This window comes from Pseudophryne corroboree, chromosome 1, assembly GCF_028390025.1.
Source record: "Pseudophryne corroboree isolate aPseCor3 chromosome 1, aPseCor3.hap2, whole genome shotgun sequence".
Lineage (NCBI taxonomy): Eukaryota > Metazoa > Chordata > Amphibia > Anura > Myobatrachidae > Pseudophryne > Pseudophryne corroboree.
This window is the reverse complement of record NC_086444.1, coordinates 511992057-512006917: the sequence shown is the minus strand read 5'-3', so window position 1 is coordinate 512006917 and position 14861 is coordinate 511992057. Positions and strand designations below refer to the sequence as shown.

The 14861-nt window shown below is 33.7% G+C and overlaps 7 non-coding genes across 7 annotated transcripts; all 7 read right to left on the bottom strand.

Annotated features, from left to right (window-relative positions):
• Nucleotides 1-3953: 3953 nt before the first annotated feature.
• TRNAL-CAG (transfer RNA leucine (anticodon CAG)) lies at nucleotides 3954-4036 on the bottom strand. The gene has a single exon. It is a non-coding gene; the product is annotated as a tRNA-Leu (tRNA).
• A 2895-nt stretch (nucleotides 4037-6931) lies between these two features.
• TRNAL-CAG (transfer RNA leucine (anticodon CAG)) lies at nucleotides 6932-7014 on the bottom strand. The gene has a single exon. It is a non-coding gene; the product is annotated as a tRNA-Leu (tRNA).
• Nucleotides 7015-7692: 678 nt separating this feature from the next.
• Nucleotides 7693-7775, bottom strand: TRNAL-AAG (transfer RNA leucine (anticodon AAG)). Its single transcript has one exon. It is a non-coding gene; the product is annotated as a tRNA-Leu (tRNA).
• A 2895-nt stretch (nucleotides 7776-10670) lies between these two features.
• On the bottom strand, nucleotides 10671-10753 carry TRNAL-CAG (transfer RNA leucine (anticodon CAG)). The gene has a single exon. It is a non-coding gene; the product is annotated as a tRNA-Leu (tRNA).
• A 678-nt stretch (nucleotides 10754-11431) lies between these two features.
• On the bottom strand, nucleotides 11432-11514 carry TRNAL-AAG (transfer RNA leucine (anticodon AAG)). Its single transcript has one exon. It is a non-coding gene; the product is annotated as a tRNA-Leu (tRNA).
• Nucleotides 11515-13668: 2154 nt separating this feature from the next.
• TRNAL-CAG (transfer RNA leucine (anticodon CAG)) lies at nucleotides 13669-13751 on the bottom strand. The gene has a single exon. It is a non-coding gene; the product is annotated as a tRNA-Leu (tRNA).
• An 871-nt stretch (nucleotides 13752-14622) lies between these two features.
• On the bottom strand, nucleotides 14623-14705 carry TRNAL-CAG (transfer RNA leucine (anticodon CAG)). The gene has a single exon. It is a non-coding gene; the product is annotated as a tRNA-Leu (tRNA).
• Between the last annotated feature and the right edge of the window lie 156 nt (nucleotides 14706-14861).

The following is a 14861-nucleotide window of genomic DNA, read 5'->3' as shown; positions in this document are numbered from 1 at the left end:
TCTGTAAATAAAGAATTGTGGATCAAATAATAAAAATAATATGATATACACATATGTGGTTGGTTTCAAGCTCTTTTATCCAGGGAGAATACAATCTGATCTTTTATTGCAACATGGGAAATAATGAAATAATTGATGCATTTTTTATGTTGTAAATTGAAAGAGATTTGCAGTGAGTGTAAGTCTAATTCTAAAGTCAATCTTTTCACAAGTAACAAGAAATAGAAACTGTAGAGCAAAGAAGAAAATGAATAACATTGTCAGAAGTGGGATTTGAACCCAGGCCACTCAGCGCCTTAGACCGCTCGGCCATCCTGACACATGAAACCACTGCTTTTTGAAAAGATGTATATTATGAAATAACCTATCTATAGTTACAATGACAATGTTGCTATTAAAACTGTTAGTTTAAAAACTAAATATGAATTGCTTTTTCATTCATTTTAAAGAGGTTTCTAGTTGGCGTTACAATAAAAGTATGTTTTGTTTTCCATGTTCAGGGTTGGAATCCAAGTGTCTAGAGTTTGTTCTCTAATGGATTTTAACTCAGCAATGAAATTAAATTTGTGAATCTTGCACAAACTGATTATTTAATTTAGCTCATGGGTTCGATTGGATGCCATTGTAGTGGACCCCAGTGGGGTTTCTGTTCATGACCATTGGCTGAGAAGAGCAGTTTTCTTAAGCCAAAGATATGGAGCCCTCATTCTGAATTTGTGAGATATTTTATTTTGCTACCTCTGTAAATAAAGAATTGTGGATCAAATAATAAAAATAATATGATATACACATATGTGGTTGGTTTCAAGCTCTTTTATCCAGGGAGAATACAATCTAATCTTTTATTGCAACATGGGAAATAATGAAATAATTGATGCATTTTTTATGTTGTAAATTGAAAGAGATTTGCAGTGAGTGTTTGTCTAATTCTAAAGCCAATCTTTTCACAAGTAACAAGAAATAGAAACTGTAGAGCAAAGAAGAAAATGAATAACATTGTCAGAAGTGGGATTTGAACCCAGGCCACTCAGCGCCTTAGACCGCTCGGCCATCCTGACACATGAAACCACTGCTTTTTGAAAAGATGTATATTATGAAATAACCTATCTATAGTTACAATGACAATGTTGCTATTAAAACTGTTAATTTAAAAAATAAATATGAATTGCTTTTCCATTCATTTTAAAGAGGTTTCTAGTTGGCGTTACAATAAAAGTAAGTTTTGTTTTCCATGTTCAGGGTTGGAATCCAAGTGTCTAGAGTTTGTTCTCTAATGGATTTTAACTCAGCAATGAAATTAAATTTGTGAATCTTGCACAAACTGGCTACTTAATTTAGCTCATGGGTTCGATTGGATGCCATTGTAGTGGACCCCAGTAGGGTTTTTGTTCATGACCATTGGCTGAGAAGAGCAGTTTTCTTAAGCCAAAGATATGGAGCCCTCATTCTGAATTTGTGAGATATTTTATTTTGCTACCTCTGTAAATAAAGAATTGTGGATCAAATAATAAAAATAATATGATATACACATATGTGGTTGGTTTCAAGCTCTTTTATCCAGGGAGAATACAATCTGATCTTTTATTGCAACATGGGAAATAATGAAATAATTGATGCATTTTTTATGTTGTAAATTGAAAGAGATTTGCAGTGAGTGTTTGTCTAATTCTAAAGCCAATCTTTTCACAAGTAACAAGAAATAGAAACTGTAGAGCAAAGAAGAAAATGAATAACATTGTCAGAAGTGGGATTTGAACCCAGGCCACTCATCGCCTTAGACCGCTCGGCCATCCTGACACATGAAACCACTGCTTTTTGAAAAGATGTATATTATGAAATAACCTATCTATAGTTACAATGACAATGTTGCTATTAAAACTGTTAATTTAAAAACTAAATATGAATTGCTTTTTCATTCATTTTAAAGAGGTTTCTATTTGGCGTTACAATAAAAGTATGTTTTGTTTTCCATGTTCAGGGTTGGAATCCAAGTGTCTAGAGTTTGTTCTCTAATGGATTTTAACTCAGCAATGAAATTAAATTTGTGAATCTTGCACAAACTGGTTATTTAATTTAGCTCATGGGTTCGATTGGATGCCATTGTAGTGGACCCCAGTGGGGTTTCTGTTCATGACCATTGGCTGAGAAGAGCAGTTTTCTTAAGCCAAAGATATGGAGCCCTCATTCTGAATTTGTGAGATATTTTATTTTGCTACCTCTGTACATAAAGAATTGTGGATCAAATAATAAAAATAATATGATATACACATATGTGGTTGGTTTCAAGCTCTTTTATCCAGGGAGAATACAATCTGATCTTTTATTGCAACATGGGAAATAATGAAATAATTGATGCATTTTTTATGTTGTAAATTGAAAGAGATTTGCAGTGAGTGTTTGTCTAATTCTAAAGCCAATCTTTTCACAAGTAACAAGAAATAGAAACTGTAGAGCAAAGAAGAAAATGAATAACATTGTCAGAAGTGGGATTTGAACCCAGGCCACTCAGCGCCTTAGACCGCTCGGCCATCCTGACACATGAAACCACTGCTTTTTTAAAAGATGTATATTATTAAATAACCTATCTATAGTTACAATGACAATGTTGCTATTAAAACTGTTAATTTAAAAACTAAATATGAATTGCTTTTCCATTCATTTTAAAGAGGTTTCTAGTTGGCGTTACAATAAAAGTAAGTTTTGTTTTCCATGTTCAGGGTTGGAATCCAAGTGTCTAGAGTTTGTTCTCTAATGGATTTTAACTCAGCAATGAAATTAAATTTGTGAATCTTGCACAAACTGGCTACTTAATTTAGCTCATGGGTTTGATTGGATGCCATTGTAGTGGACCCCAGTGGGGTTTCTGTTCATGACCATTGGCTGAGAAGAGCAGTTTTCTTAAGCCAAAGATATGGAGCCCTCATTCTGAATTTGTGAGATATTTTATTTTGCTACCTCTGTAAATAAAGAATTGTGGATCAAATAATAAAAATAATATGATATACACATATGTGGTTGGTTTCAAGCTCTTTTATCTAGAGAGAATACAATCTGATCTTTTATTGCAACATGGGAAATAATGAAATAATTGATGCATTTTTTATGTTGTAAATATAAAGAGATTTGCAGTGAGTGTAAGTCTAATTCTAAAGTCAATCTTTTCACAAGTAACAAGAAATAGAAACTGTAGAGCAAAGAAGAAAATGAATAACATTGTCAGAAGTGGGATTTGAACCCAGGCCACTCAGCGCCTTAGACCGCTCGGCCATCCTGACACATGAAACCACTGCTTTTTTAAAAGATGTATATTATTAAATAACCTATCTATAGTTACAATGACAATGTTGCTATTAAAACTGTTAATTTAAAAACTAGATATAAATTGCTTTTCCATTCATTTTAAAGAGGTTTCTAGTTGGCGTTACAATAAAAGTAAGTTTTGTTTTCCATGTTCACGGTTGGAATCCAAGTGGCTAGAGTTTGTTCCCTAATGGATTTTAACTCAGCAATGAAATGAAATTTGTGAATCTTGCACAAACTGGCTACTTAATTTAGCTCATGGGTTTGATTGGATGCCAATTTAGTGGACCCCAGTGGAGTTTCTGTTCATGACCATTGGCTGAGAAGAGCAGTTTTCTTAAGCCAAAGATATGGAGCCCTCATTCTTAATTTGTGAGATATTTTATTTTGCTACCTCTGTAAATAAAGAATTGTGGATCAAATAATAAAAATAATATGATATACACATATGTGGTTGGTTTCAAGCTCTTTTATCCAGGGAGAATACAATCTGATCTTTTATTGCAACATGGGAAATAATGAAATAATTGATGCATTTTTTATGTTGTAAATTGAAAGAGATTTGCAGTGAGTGTAAGTCTAATTCTAAAGTCAATCTTTTCACAAGTAACAAGAAATAGAAACTGTAGAGCAAAGAAGAAAATGAATAACATTGTCAGAAGTGGGATTTGAACCCACGCCTCCAGAGGAGACTGCGACCTGAACGCAGTGCCTTAGACCGCTCGGCCATCCTGACACATGAAACCACTACTTTTTGAAAAGATGTATATTATGAAATAACCTATCTATACTTACAATGACAATGTTGCTATTAAAACTGTTAATTTAAAAACTAGATATGAATTGCTTTTCCATTCATTTTAAAGAGGTTTCTAGTTGGCGTTACAATAAAAGTAAGTTTTGTTTTCCATGTTCAGGGTTGGAATCCAAGTGTCTAGAGTTTGTTCTCTAATGGATTTTAACTCAGCAATGAAATTAAATTTGTGAATCTTGCACAAACTGGCTACTTAATTTAGCTCATGGGTTCGATTGGATGCCATTGTAGTGGACCCCAGTAGGGTTTTTGTTCATGACCATTGGCTGAGAAGAGCAGTTTTCTTAAGCCAAAGATATGGAGCCCTCATTCTGAATTTGTGAGATATTTTATTTTGCTACCTCTGTAAATAAAGAATTGTGGATCAAATAATAAAAATAATATGATATACACATATGTGGTTGGTTTCAAGCTCTTTTATCCAGGGAGAATACAATCTGATCTTTTATTGCAACATGGGAAATAATGAAATAATTGATGCATTTTTTATGTTGTAAATTGAAAGAGATTTGCAGTGAGTGTTTGTCTAATTCTAAAGCCAATCTTTTCACAAGTAACAAGAAATAGAAACTGTAGAGCAAAGAAGAAAATGAATAACATTGTCAGAAGTGGGATTTGAACCCAGGCCACTCAGCGCCTTAGACCGCTCGGCCATCCTGACACATGAAACCACTGCTTTTTGAAAAGATGTATATTATGAAATAACCTATCTATAGTTACAATGACAATGTTGCTATTAAAACTGTTAATTTAAAAACTAAATATGAATTGCTTTTTCATTCATTTTAAAGAGGTTTCTAGTTGGCGTTACAATAAAAGTAAGTTTTGTTTTCCATGTTCAGGGTTGGAATCCAAGTGTCTAGAGTTTGTTCTCTAATGGATTTTAACTCAGCAATGAAATGAAATTTGTGAATCTTGCACAAACTGGCTACTTAATTTAGCTCATGGGTTTGATTGGATGCCATTGTAGTGGACCCCAGTGGGGTTTCTGTTCATGACCATTGGCTGAGAAGAGCAGTTTTCTTAAGCCAAAGATATGGAGCCCTCATTCTGAATTTGTGAGATATTTTATTTTGCTACCTCTGTAAATAAAGAATTGTGGATCAAATAATAAAAATAATATGATATACACATATGTGGTTGGTTTCAAGCTCTTTTATCCAGAGAGAATACAATCTGATCTTTTATTGCAACATGGGAAATAATGAAATAATTGATGCATTTTTTATGTTGTAAATTGAAAGAGATTTGCAGTGAGTGTTTGTCTAATTCTAAAGCCAATCTTTTCACAAGTAACAAGAAATAGAAACTGTAGAGCAAAGAAGAAAATGAATAACATTGTCAGAAGTGGGATTTGAACCCAGGCCACTCAGCGCCTTAGACCGCTCGGCCATCCTGACACATGAAACCACTGCTTTTTGAAAAGATGTATATTATGAAATAACCTATCTATAGTTACAATGACAATGTTGCTATTAAAACTGTTAGTTTAAAAACTAAATATGAATTGCTTTTTCATTCATTTTAAAGAGGTTTCTAGTTGGCGTTACAATAAAAGTATGTTTTGTTTTCCATGTTCAGGGTTGGAATCCAAGTGTCTAGAGTTTGTTCTCTAATGGATTTTAACTCAGCAATGAAATTAAATTTGTGAATCTTGCACAAACTGGTTATTTAATTTAGCTCATGGGTTCGATTGGATGCCATTGTAGTGGACCCCAGTGGGGTTTCTGTTCATGACCATTGGCTGAGAAGAGCAGTTTTCTTAAGCCAATGATATAGAGCCCTCATTCTGAATTTGTGAGATATTTTATTTTGCTACCTCTGTAAATAAAGAATTGTGGATCAAATAATAAAAATAATATGATATACACATATGTGGTTGGTTTCAAGCTCTTTTATCCAGGGAGAATACAATCTAATCTTTTATTGCAACATGGGAAATAATGAAATAATTGATGCATTTTTTATGTTGTAAATTGAAAGAGATTTGCAGTGAGTGTTTGTCTAATTCTAAAGCCAATCTTTTCACAAGTAACAAGAAATAGAAACTGTAGAGCAAAGAAGAAAATGAATAACATTGTCAGAAGTGGGATTTGAACCCAGGCCACTCAGCGCCTTAGACCGCTCGGCCATCCTGACACATGAAACCACTGCTTTTTGAAAAGATGTATATTATGAAATAACCTATCTATAGTTACAATGACAATGTTGCTATTAAAACTGTTAATTTAAAAAATAAATATGAATTGCTTTTCCATTCATTTTAAAGAGGTTTCTAGTTGGCGTTACAATAAAAGTAAGTTTTGTTTTCCATGTTCAGGGTTGGAATCCAAGTGTCTAGAGTTTGTTCTCTAATGGATTTTAACTCAGCAATGAAATGAAATTTGTGAATCTTGCACAAACTGGCTACTTAATTTAGCTCATGGGTTTGATTGGATGCCATTGTAGTGGACCCCAGTGGGGTTTCTGTTCATGACCATTGGCTGAGAAGAGCAGTTTTCTTAAGCCAAAGATATGGAGCCCTCATTCTGAATTTGTGAGATATTTTATTTTGCTACCTCTGTAAATAAAGAATTGTGGATAAAATAATAAAAATAATATGATATACACATATGTGGTTGGTTTCAAGCTCTTTTATCCAGGAAGAATACAATCTGATCTTTTATTGCAACATGGGAAATAATGAAATAATTGATGCATTTTTTATGTTGTAAATTGAAAGAGATTTGCAGTGAGTGTTTGTCTAATTCTAAAGTCAAACTTTTCACAAGTAACAAGAAATAGAAACTGTAGAGCAAAGAAGAAAATGAATAACACTGTCAGAAGTGGGATTTGAACCCACGCCTCCAGAGGAGACTGCGACCTGAACGCAGTGCCTTAGACCGCTCAGCCATCCTGACACATGAAACCACTGCTTTTTGAAAAGATGTATATTATGAAATAACCTATCTATAGTTACAATGACAATGTAGCTATTAAAACTGTTAATTTAAAAACTAGATATGAATTGCTTTTCCATTCATTTTAAAGAGGTTTCTAGTTGGCGTTACAATAAAAGTAAGTTTTGTTTTCCATGTTCAGGGTTGGAATCCAAGTGTCTAGAGTTTGTTCTCTAATGGATTTTAACTCAGCAATGAAATTAAATTTGTGAATCTTGCACAAACTGGCTACTTAATTTAGCTCATGGGTTTGATTGGATGCCATTGTAGTGGACCCCAGTGGGGTTTCTGTTCATGACCATTGGCTGAGAAGAGCAGTTTTCTTAAGCCAAAGATATGGAGCCCTCATTCTGAATTTGTGAGATATTTTATTTTGCTACCTCTGTAAATAAAGAATTGTGGATCAAATAATAAAAATAATATGATATACACATATGTGGTTGGTTTCAAGCTCTTTTATCCAGAGAGAATACAATCTGATCTTCTATTGCAACATGGGAAATAATGAAATAATTGATGCATTTTTTATGTTGTAAATTGAAAGAGATTTGCAGTGAGTGTAAGTCTAATTCTAAAGTCAATCTTTTCACAAGTAACAAGAAATAGAAACTGTAGAGCAAAGAAGAAAATGAATAACATTGTCAGAAGTGGGATTTGAACCCATGCCTCCAGAGGAGACTGCGACCTTAACGTAGCGCCTTAGACCGCTCGGCCATCCTGACACATGAAACAACTACTTTTTTAAAAGATGTATATCATGAAATAACCTATCTATAGTTACAATGACAATGTTGCTATTAAAACTGTTAATTTAAAAACTAAATATGAATTGCTTTTTCATTCATTTTAAAGAAGTTTCTAGTTGGCGTTACAATAAAAGTATGTTTTGTTTTCCATGTTCAGGGTTGGAATCCAAGTGTCTAGAGTTTGTTCTCTAATGGATTTTAACTCAGCAATGAAATTAAATTTGTGAATCTTGCACAAACTGGTTATTTAATTTAGCTCATGGGTTCGATTGGATGCCATTGTAGTGGACCCAAGTGGGGTTTCTGTTCATGACCATTGGCTGAGAAGAGCAGTTTTCTTAAGCCAAAGATATGGAGCCCTCATTCTGAATTTGTGAGATATTTTATTTTGCTACCTCTGTAAATAAAGAATTGTGGATCAAATAATAAAAATAATATGATATACACATATGTGGTTGGTTTCAAGCTCTTTTATCCAGAGAGAATACAATCTGATCTTTTATTGCAACATGGGAAATAATGAAATAATTGATGCATTTTTTATGTTGTAAATTGAAAGAGATTTGCAGTGAGTGTTTGTCTAATTCTAAAGCCAATCTTTTCACAAGTAACAAGAAATAGAAACTGTAGAGCAAAGAAGAAAATGAATAACATTGTCAGAAGTGGGATTTGAACCCAGGCCACTCAGCGCCTTAGACCGCTCGGCCATCCTGACACATGAAACCACTGCTTTTTGAAAAGATGTATATTATGAAATAACCTATCTATAGTTACAATGACAATGTTGCTATTAAAACTGTTAGTTTAAAAACTAAATATGAATTGCTTTTTCATTCATTTTAAAGAGGTTTCTAGTTGGCGTTACAATAAAAGTATGTTTTGTTTTCCATGTTCAGGGTTGGAATCCAAGTGTCTAGAGTTTGTTCTCTAATGGATTTTAACTCAGCAATGAAATTAAATTTGTGAATCTTGCACAAACTGGTTATTTAATTTAGCTCATGGGTTCGATTGGATGCCATTGTAGTGGACCCCAGTGGGGTTTCTGTTCATGACCATTGGCTGAGAAGAGCAGTTTTCTTAAGCCAAAGATATAGAGCCCTCATTCTGAATTTGTGAGATATTTTATTTTGCTACCTCTGTAAATAAAGAATTGTGGATCAAATAATAAAAATAATATGATATACACATATGTGGTTGGTTTCAAGCTCTTTTATCCAGGGAGAATACAATCTAATCTTTTATTGCAACATGGGAAATAATGAAATAATTGATGCATTTTTTATGTTGTAAATTGAAAGAGATTTGCAGTGAGTGTTTGTCTAATTCTAAAGCCAATCTTTTCACAAGTAACAAGAAATAGAAACTGTAGAGCAAAGAAGAAAATGAATAACATTGTCAGAAGTGGGATTTGAACCCAGGCCACTCAGCGCCTTAGACCGCTCGGCCATCCTGACACATGAAACCACTGCTTTTTGAAAAGATGTATATTATGAAATAACCTATCTATAGTTACAATGACAATGTTGCTATTAAAACTGTTAATTTAAAAAATAAATATGAATTGCTTTTCCATTCATTTTAAAGAGGTTTCTAGTTGGCGTTACAATAAAAGTAAGTTTTGTTTTCCATGTTCAGGGTTGGAATCCAAGTGTCTAGAGTTTGTTCTCTAATGGATTTTAACTCAGCAATGAAATGAAATTTGTGAATCTTGCACAAACTGGCTACTTAATTTAGCTCATGGGTTTGATTGGATGCCATTGTAGTGGACCCCAGTGGGGTTTCTGTTCATGACCATTGGCTGAGAAGAGCAGTTTTCTTAAGCCAAAGATATGGAGCCCTCATTCTGAATTTGTGAGATATTTTATTTTGCTACCTCTGTAAATAAAGAATTGTGGATCAAATAATAAAAATAATATGATATACACATATGTGGTTGGTTTCAAGCTCTTTTATCCAGGGAGAATACAATCTAATCTTTTATTGCAACATGGGAAATAATGAAATAATTGATGCATTTTTTATGTTGTAAATTGAAAGAGATTTGCAGTGAGTGTTTGTCTAATTCTAAAGCCAATCTTTTCACAAGTAACAAGAAATAGAAACTGTAGAGCAAAGAAGAAAATGAATAACATTGTCAGAAGTGGGATTTGAACCCAGGCCACTCAGCGCCTTAGACCGCTCGGCCATCCTGACACATGAAACCACTGCTTTTTGAAAAGATGTATATTATGAAATAACCTATCTATAGTTACAATGACAATGTTGCTATTAAAACTGTTAATTTAAAAAATAAATATGAATTGCTTTTCCATTCATTTTAAAGAGGTTTCTAGTTGGCGTTACAATAAAAGTAAGTTTTGTTTTCCATGTTCAGGGTTGGAATCCAAGTGTCTAGAGTTTGTTCTCTAATGGATTTTAACTCAGCAATGAAATGAAATTTGTGAATCTTGCACAAACTGGCTACTTAATTTAGCTCATGGGTTTGATTGGATGCCATTGTAGTGGACCCCAGTGGGGTTTCTGTTCATGACCATTGGCTGAGAAGAGCAGTTTTCTTAAGCCAAAGATATGGAGCCCTCATTCTGAATTTGTGAGATATTTTATTTTGCTACCTCTGTAAATAAAGAATTGTGGATAAAATAATAAAAATAATATGATATACACATATGTGGTTGGTTTCAAGCTCTTTTATCCAGGAAGAATACAATCTGATCTTTTATTGCAACATGGGAAATAATGAAATAATTGATGCATTTTTTATGTTGTAAATTGAAAGAGATTTGCAGTGAGTGTTTGTCTAATTCTAAAGTCAAACTTTTCACAAGTAACAAGAAATAGAAACTGTAGAGCAAAGAAGAAAATGAATAACACTGTCAGAAGTGGGATTTGAACCCACGCCTCCAGAGGAGACTGCGACCTGAACGCAGTGCCTTAGACCGCTCAGCCATCCTGACACATGAAACCACTGCTTTTTGAAAAGATGTATATTATGAAATAACCTATCTATAGTTACAATGACAATGTAGCTATTAAAACTGTTAATTTAAAAACTAGATATGAATTGCTTTTCCATTCATTTTAAAGAGGTTTCTAGTTGGCGTTACAATAAAAGTAAGTTTTGTTTTCCATGTTCAGGGTTGGAATCCAAGTGTCTAGAGTTTGTTCTCTAATGGATTTTAACTCAGCAATGAAATTAAATTTGTGAATCTTGCACAAACTGGCTACTTAATTTAGCTCATGGGTTTGATTGGATGCCATTGTAGTGGACCCCAGTGGGGTTTCTGTTCATGACCATTGGCTGAGAAGAGCAGTTTTCTTAAGCCAAAGATATGGAGCCCTCATTCTGAATTTGTGAGATATTTTATTTTGCTACCTCTGTAAATAAAGAATTGTGGATCAAATAATAAAAATAATATGATATACACATATGTGGTTGGTTTCAAGCTCTTTTATCCAGAGAGAATACAATCTGATCTTCTATTGCAACATGGGAAATAATGAAATAATTGATGCATTTTTTATGTTGTAAATTGAAAGAGATTTGCAGTGAGTGTAAGTCTAATTCTAAAGTCAATCTTTTCACAAGTAACAAGAAATAGAAACTGTAGAGCAAAGAAGAAAATGAATAACATTGTCAGAAGTGGGATTTGAACCCATGCCTCCAGAGGAGACTGCGACCTTAACGTAGCGCCTTAGACCGCTCGGCCATCCTGACACATGAAACAACTACTTTTTTAAAAGATGTATATCATGAAATAACCTATCTATAGTTACAATGACAATGTTGCTATTAAAACTGTTAATTTAAAAACTAAATATGAATTGCTTTTTCATTCATTTTAAAGAAGTTTCTAGTTGGCGTTACAATAAAAGTATGTTTTGTTTTCCATGTTCAGGGTTGGAATCCAAGTGTCTAGAGTTTGTTCTCTAATGGATTTTAACTCAGCAATGAAATTAAATTTGTGAATCTTGCACAAACTGGTTATTTAATTTAGCTCATGGGTTCGATTGGATGCCATTGTAGTGGACCCAAGTGGGGTTTCTGTTCATGACCATTGGCTGAGAAGAGCAGTTTTCTTAAGCCAAAGATATGGAGCCCTCATTCTGAATTTGTGAGATATTTTATTTTGCTACCTCTGTAAATAAAGAATTGTGGATCAAATAATAAAAATAATATGATATACACATATGTGGTTGGTTTCAAGCTCTTTTATCCAGAGAGAATACAATCTGATCTTTTATTGCAACATGGGAAATAATGAAATAATTGATGCATTTTTTATGTTGTAAATTGAAAGAGATTTGCAGTGAGTGTTTGTCTAATTCTAAAGCCAATCTTTTCACAAGTAACAAGAAATAGAAACTGTAGAGCAAAGAAGAAAATGAATAACATTGTCAGAAGTGGGATTTGAACCCAGGCCACTCAGCGCCTTAGACCGCTCGGCCATCCTGACACATGAAACCACTGCTTTTTGAAAAGATGTATATTATGAAATAACCTATCTATAGTTACAATGACAATGTTGCTATTAAAACTGTTAGTTTAAAAACTAAATATGAATTGCTTTTTCATTCATTTTAAAGAGGTTTCTAGTTGGCGTTACAATAAAAGTATGTTTTGTTTTCCATGTTCAGGGTTGGAATCCAAGTGTCTAGAGTTTGTTCTCTAATGGATTTTAACTCAGCAATGAAATTAAATTTGTGAATCTTGCACAAACTGGTTATTTAATTTAGCTCATGGGTTCGATTGGATGCCATTGTAGTGGACCCCAGTGGGGTTTCTGTTCATGACCATTGGCTGAGAAGAGCAGTTTTCTTAAGCCAAAGATATAGAGCCCTCATTCTGAATTTGTGAGATATTTTATTTTGCTACCTCTGTAAATAAAGAATTGTGGATCAAATAATAAAAATAATATGATATACACATATGTGGTTGGTTTCAAGCTCTTTTATCCAGGGAGAATACAATCTAATCTTTTATTGCAACATGGGAAATAATGAAATAATTGATGCATTTTTTATGTTGTAAATTGAAAGAGATTTGCAGTGAGTGTTTGTCTAATTCTAAAGCCAATCTTTTCACAAGTAACAAGAAATAGAAACTGTAGAGCAAAGAAGAAAATGAATAACATTGTCAGAAGTGGGATTTGAACCCAGGCCACTCAGCGCCTTAGACCGCTCGGCCATCCTGACACATGAAACCACTGCTTTTTGAAAAGATGTATATTATGAAATAACCTATCTATAGTTACAATGACAATGTTGCTATTAAAACTGTTAATTTAAAAAATAAATATGAATTGCTTTTCCATTCATTTTAAAGAGGTTTCTAGTTGGCGTTACAATAAAAGTAAGTTTTGTTTTCCATGTTCAGGGTTGGAATCCAAGTGTCTAGAGTTTGTTCTCTAATGGATTTTAACTCAGCAATGAAATGAAATTTGTGAATCTTGCACAAACTGGCTACTTAATTTAGCTCATGGGTTTGATTGGATGCCATTGTAGTGGACCCCAGTGGGGTTTCTGTTCATGACCATTGGCTGAGAAGAGCAGTTTTCTTAAGCCAAAGATATGGAGCCCTCATTCTGAATTTGTGAGATATTTTATTTTGCTACCTCTGTAAATAAAGAATTGTGGATAAAATAATAAAAATAATATGATATACACATATGTGGTTGGTTTCAAGCTCTTTTATCCAGGAAGAATACAATCTGATCTTTTATTGCAACATGGGAAATAATGAAATAATTGATGCATTTTTTATGTTGTAAATTGAAAGAGATTTGCAGTGTGTTTGTCTAATTCTAAAGTCAAACTTTTCACAAGTAACAAGAAATAGAAACTGTAGAGCAAAGAAGAAAATGAATAACACTGTCAGAAGTGGGATTTGAACCCACACCTCCAGAGGAGACTGCGACCTGAACGCAGTGCCTTAGACCGCTCAGCCATCCTGACACATGAAACCACTGCTTTTTGAAAAGATGTATATTATGAAATAACCTATCTATAGTTACAATGACAATGTAGCTATTAAAACTGTTAATTTAAAAACTAGATATGAATTGCTTTTCCATTCATTTTAAAGAGGTTTCTAGTTGGCGTTACAATAAAAGTAAGTTTTGTTTTCCATGTTCACGGTTGGAATCCAAGTGTCTAGAGTTTGTTCCCTAATGGATTTTAACTCAGCAATGAAATGAAATTTGTGAATCTTGCACAAACTGGCTACTTAATTTAGCTCATGGGTTTGATTGGATGCCAATTTAGTGGACCCCAGTGGGGTTTCTGTTCATGACCATTGGCTGAGAAGAGCAGTTTTCTTAAGCCAAAGATATGGAGCCCTCATTCTGAATTTGTGAGATATTTTATTTTGCTACCTCTGTAAATAAAGAATTGTGGATCAAATAATAAAAATAATATGATATACACATATGTGGTTGGTTTCAAGCTCTTTTATCCAGGGAGAATACAATCTGATCTTTTATTGCAACATGGGAAATAATGAAATAATTGATGCATTTTTTATGTTGTAAATTGAAAGAGATTTGCAGTGAGTGTAAGTCTAATTCTAAAGTCAATCTTTTCACAAGTAACAAGAAATAGAAACTGTAGAGCAGGCATTCCCAACCACGGTCCTCAAGGCACACCAACAGTGCAGGTTTTAGTGATATCCAGGCTGCAGCACAGGTGGGTAAATCAAAATAACTGAGCTACTAATTAAGTCACCTGTGCTGAAGCCTGGATATCACAAAAACCTGCACTGTTGGTGTGCCTTGAGGACCGTGGTTGGGAATGCCTGCTGTAGAGCAAAGAAGAAAATGAATAACATTGTCAGAAGTGGGATTTGAACCCACATCTCCAGAGGAGACTGTGACCTGAACGCAGCGCCTTAGACCGCTTGGCCATCCTGACACATGAAACTGCTACTTTTTGAAATGATGTATATTATGAAATAACCTATCTATAGTTACAATGACAATGTTGCTATTAAAACTGTTAATTTAAAAACTAAATATGAATTGCTTTTCCATTCATTTTAAAGAGGTTTCTAGTTAGCGTTACAATAAA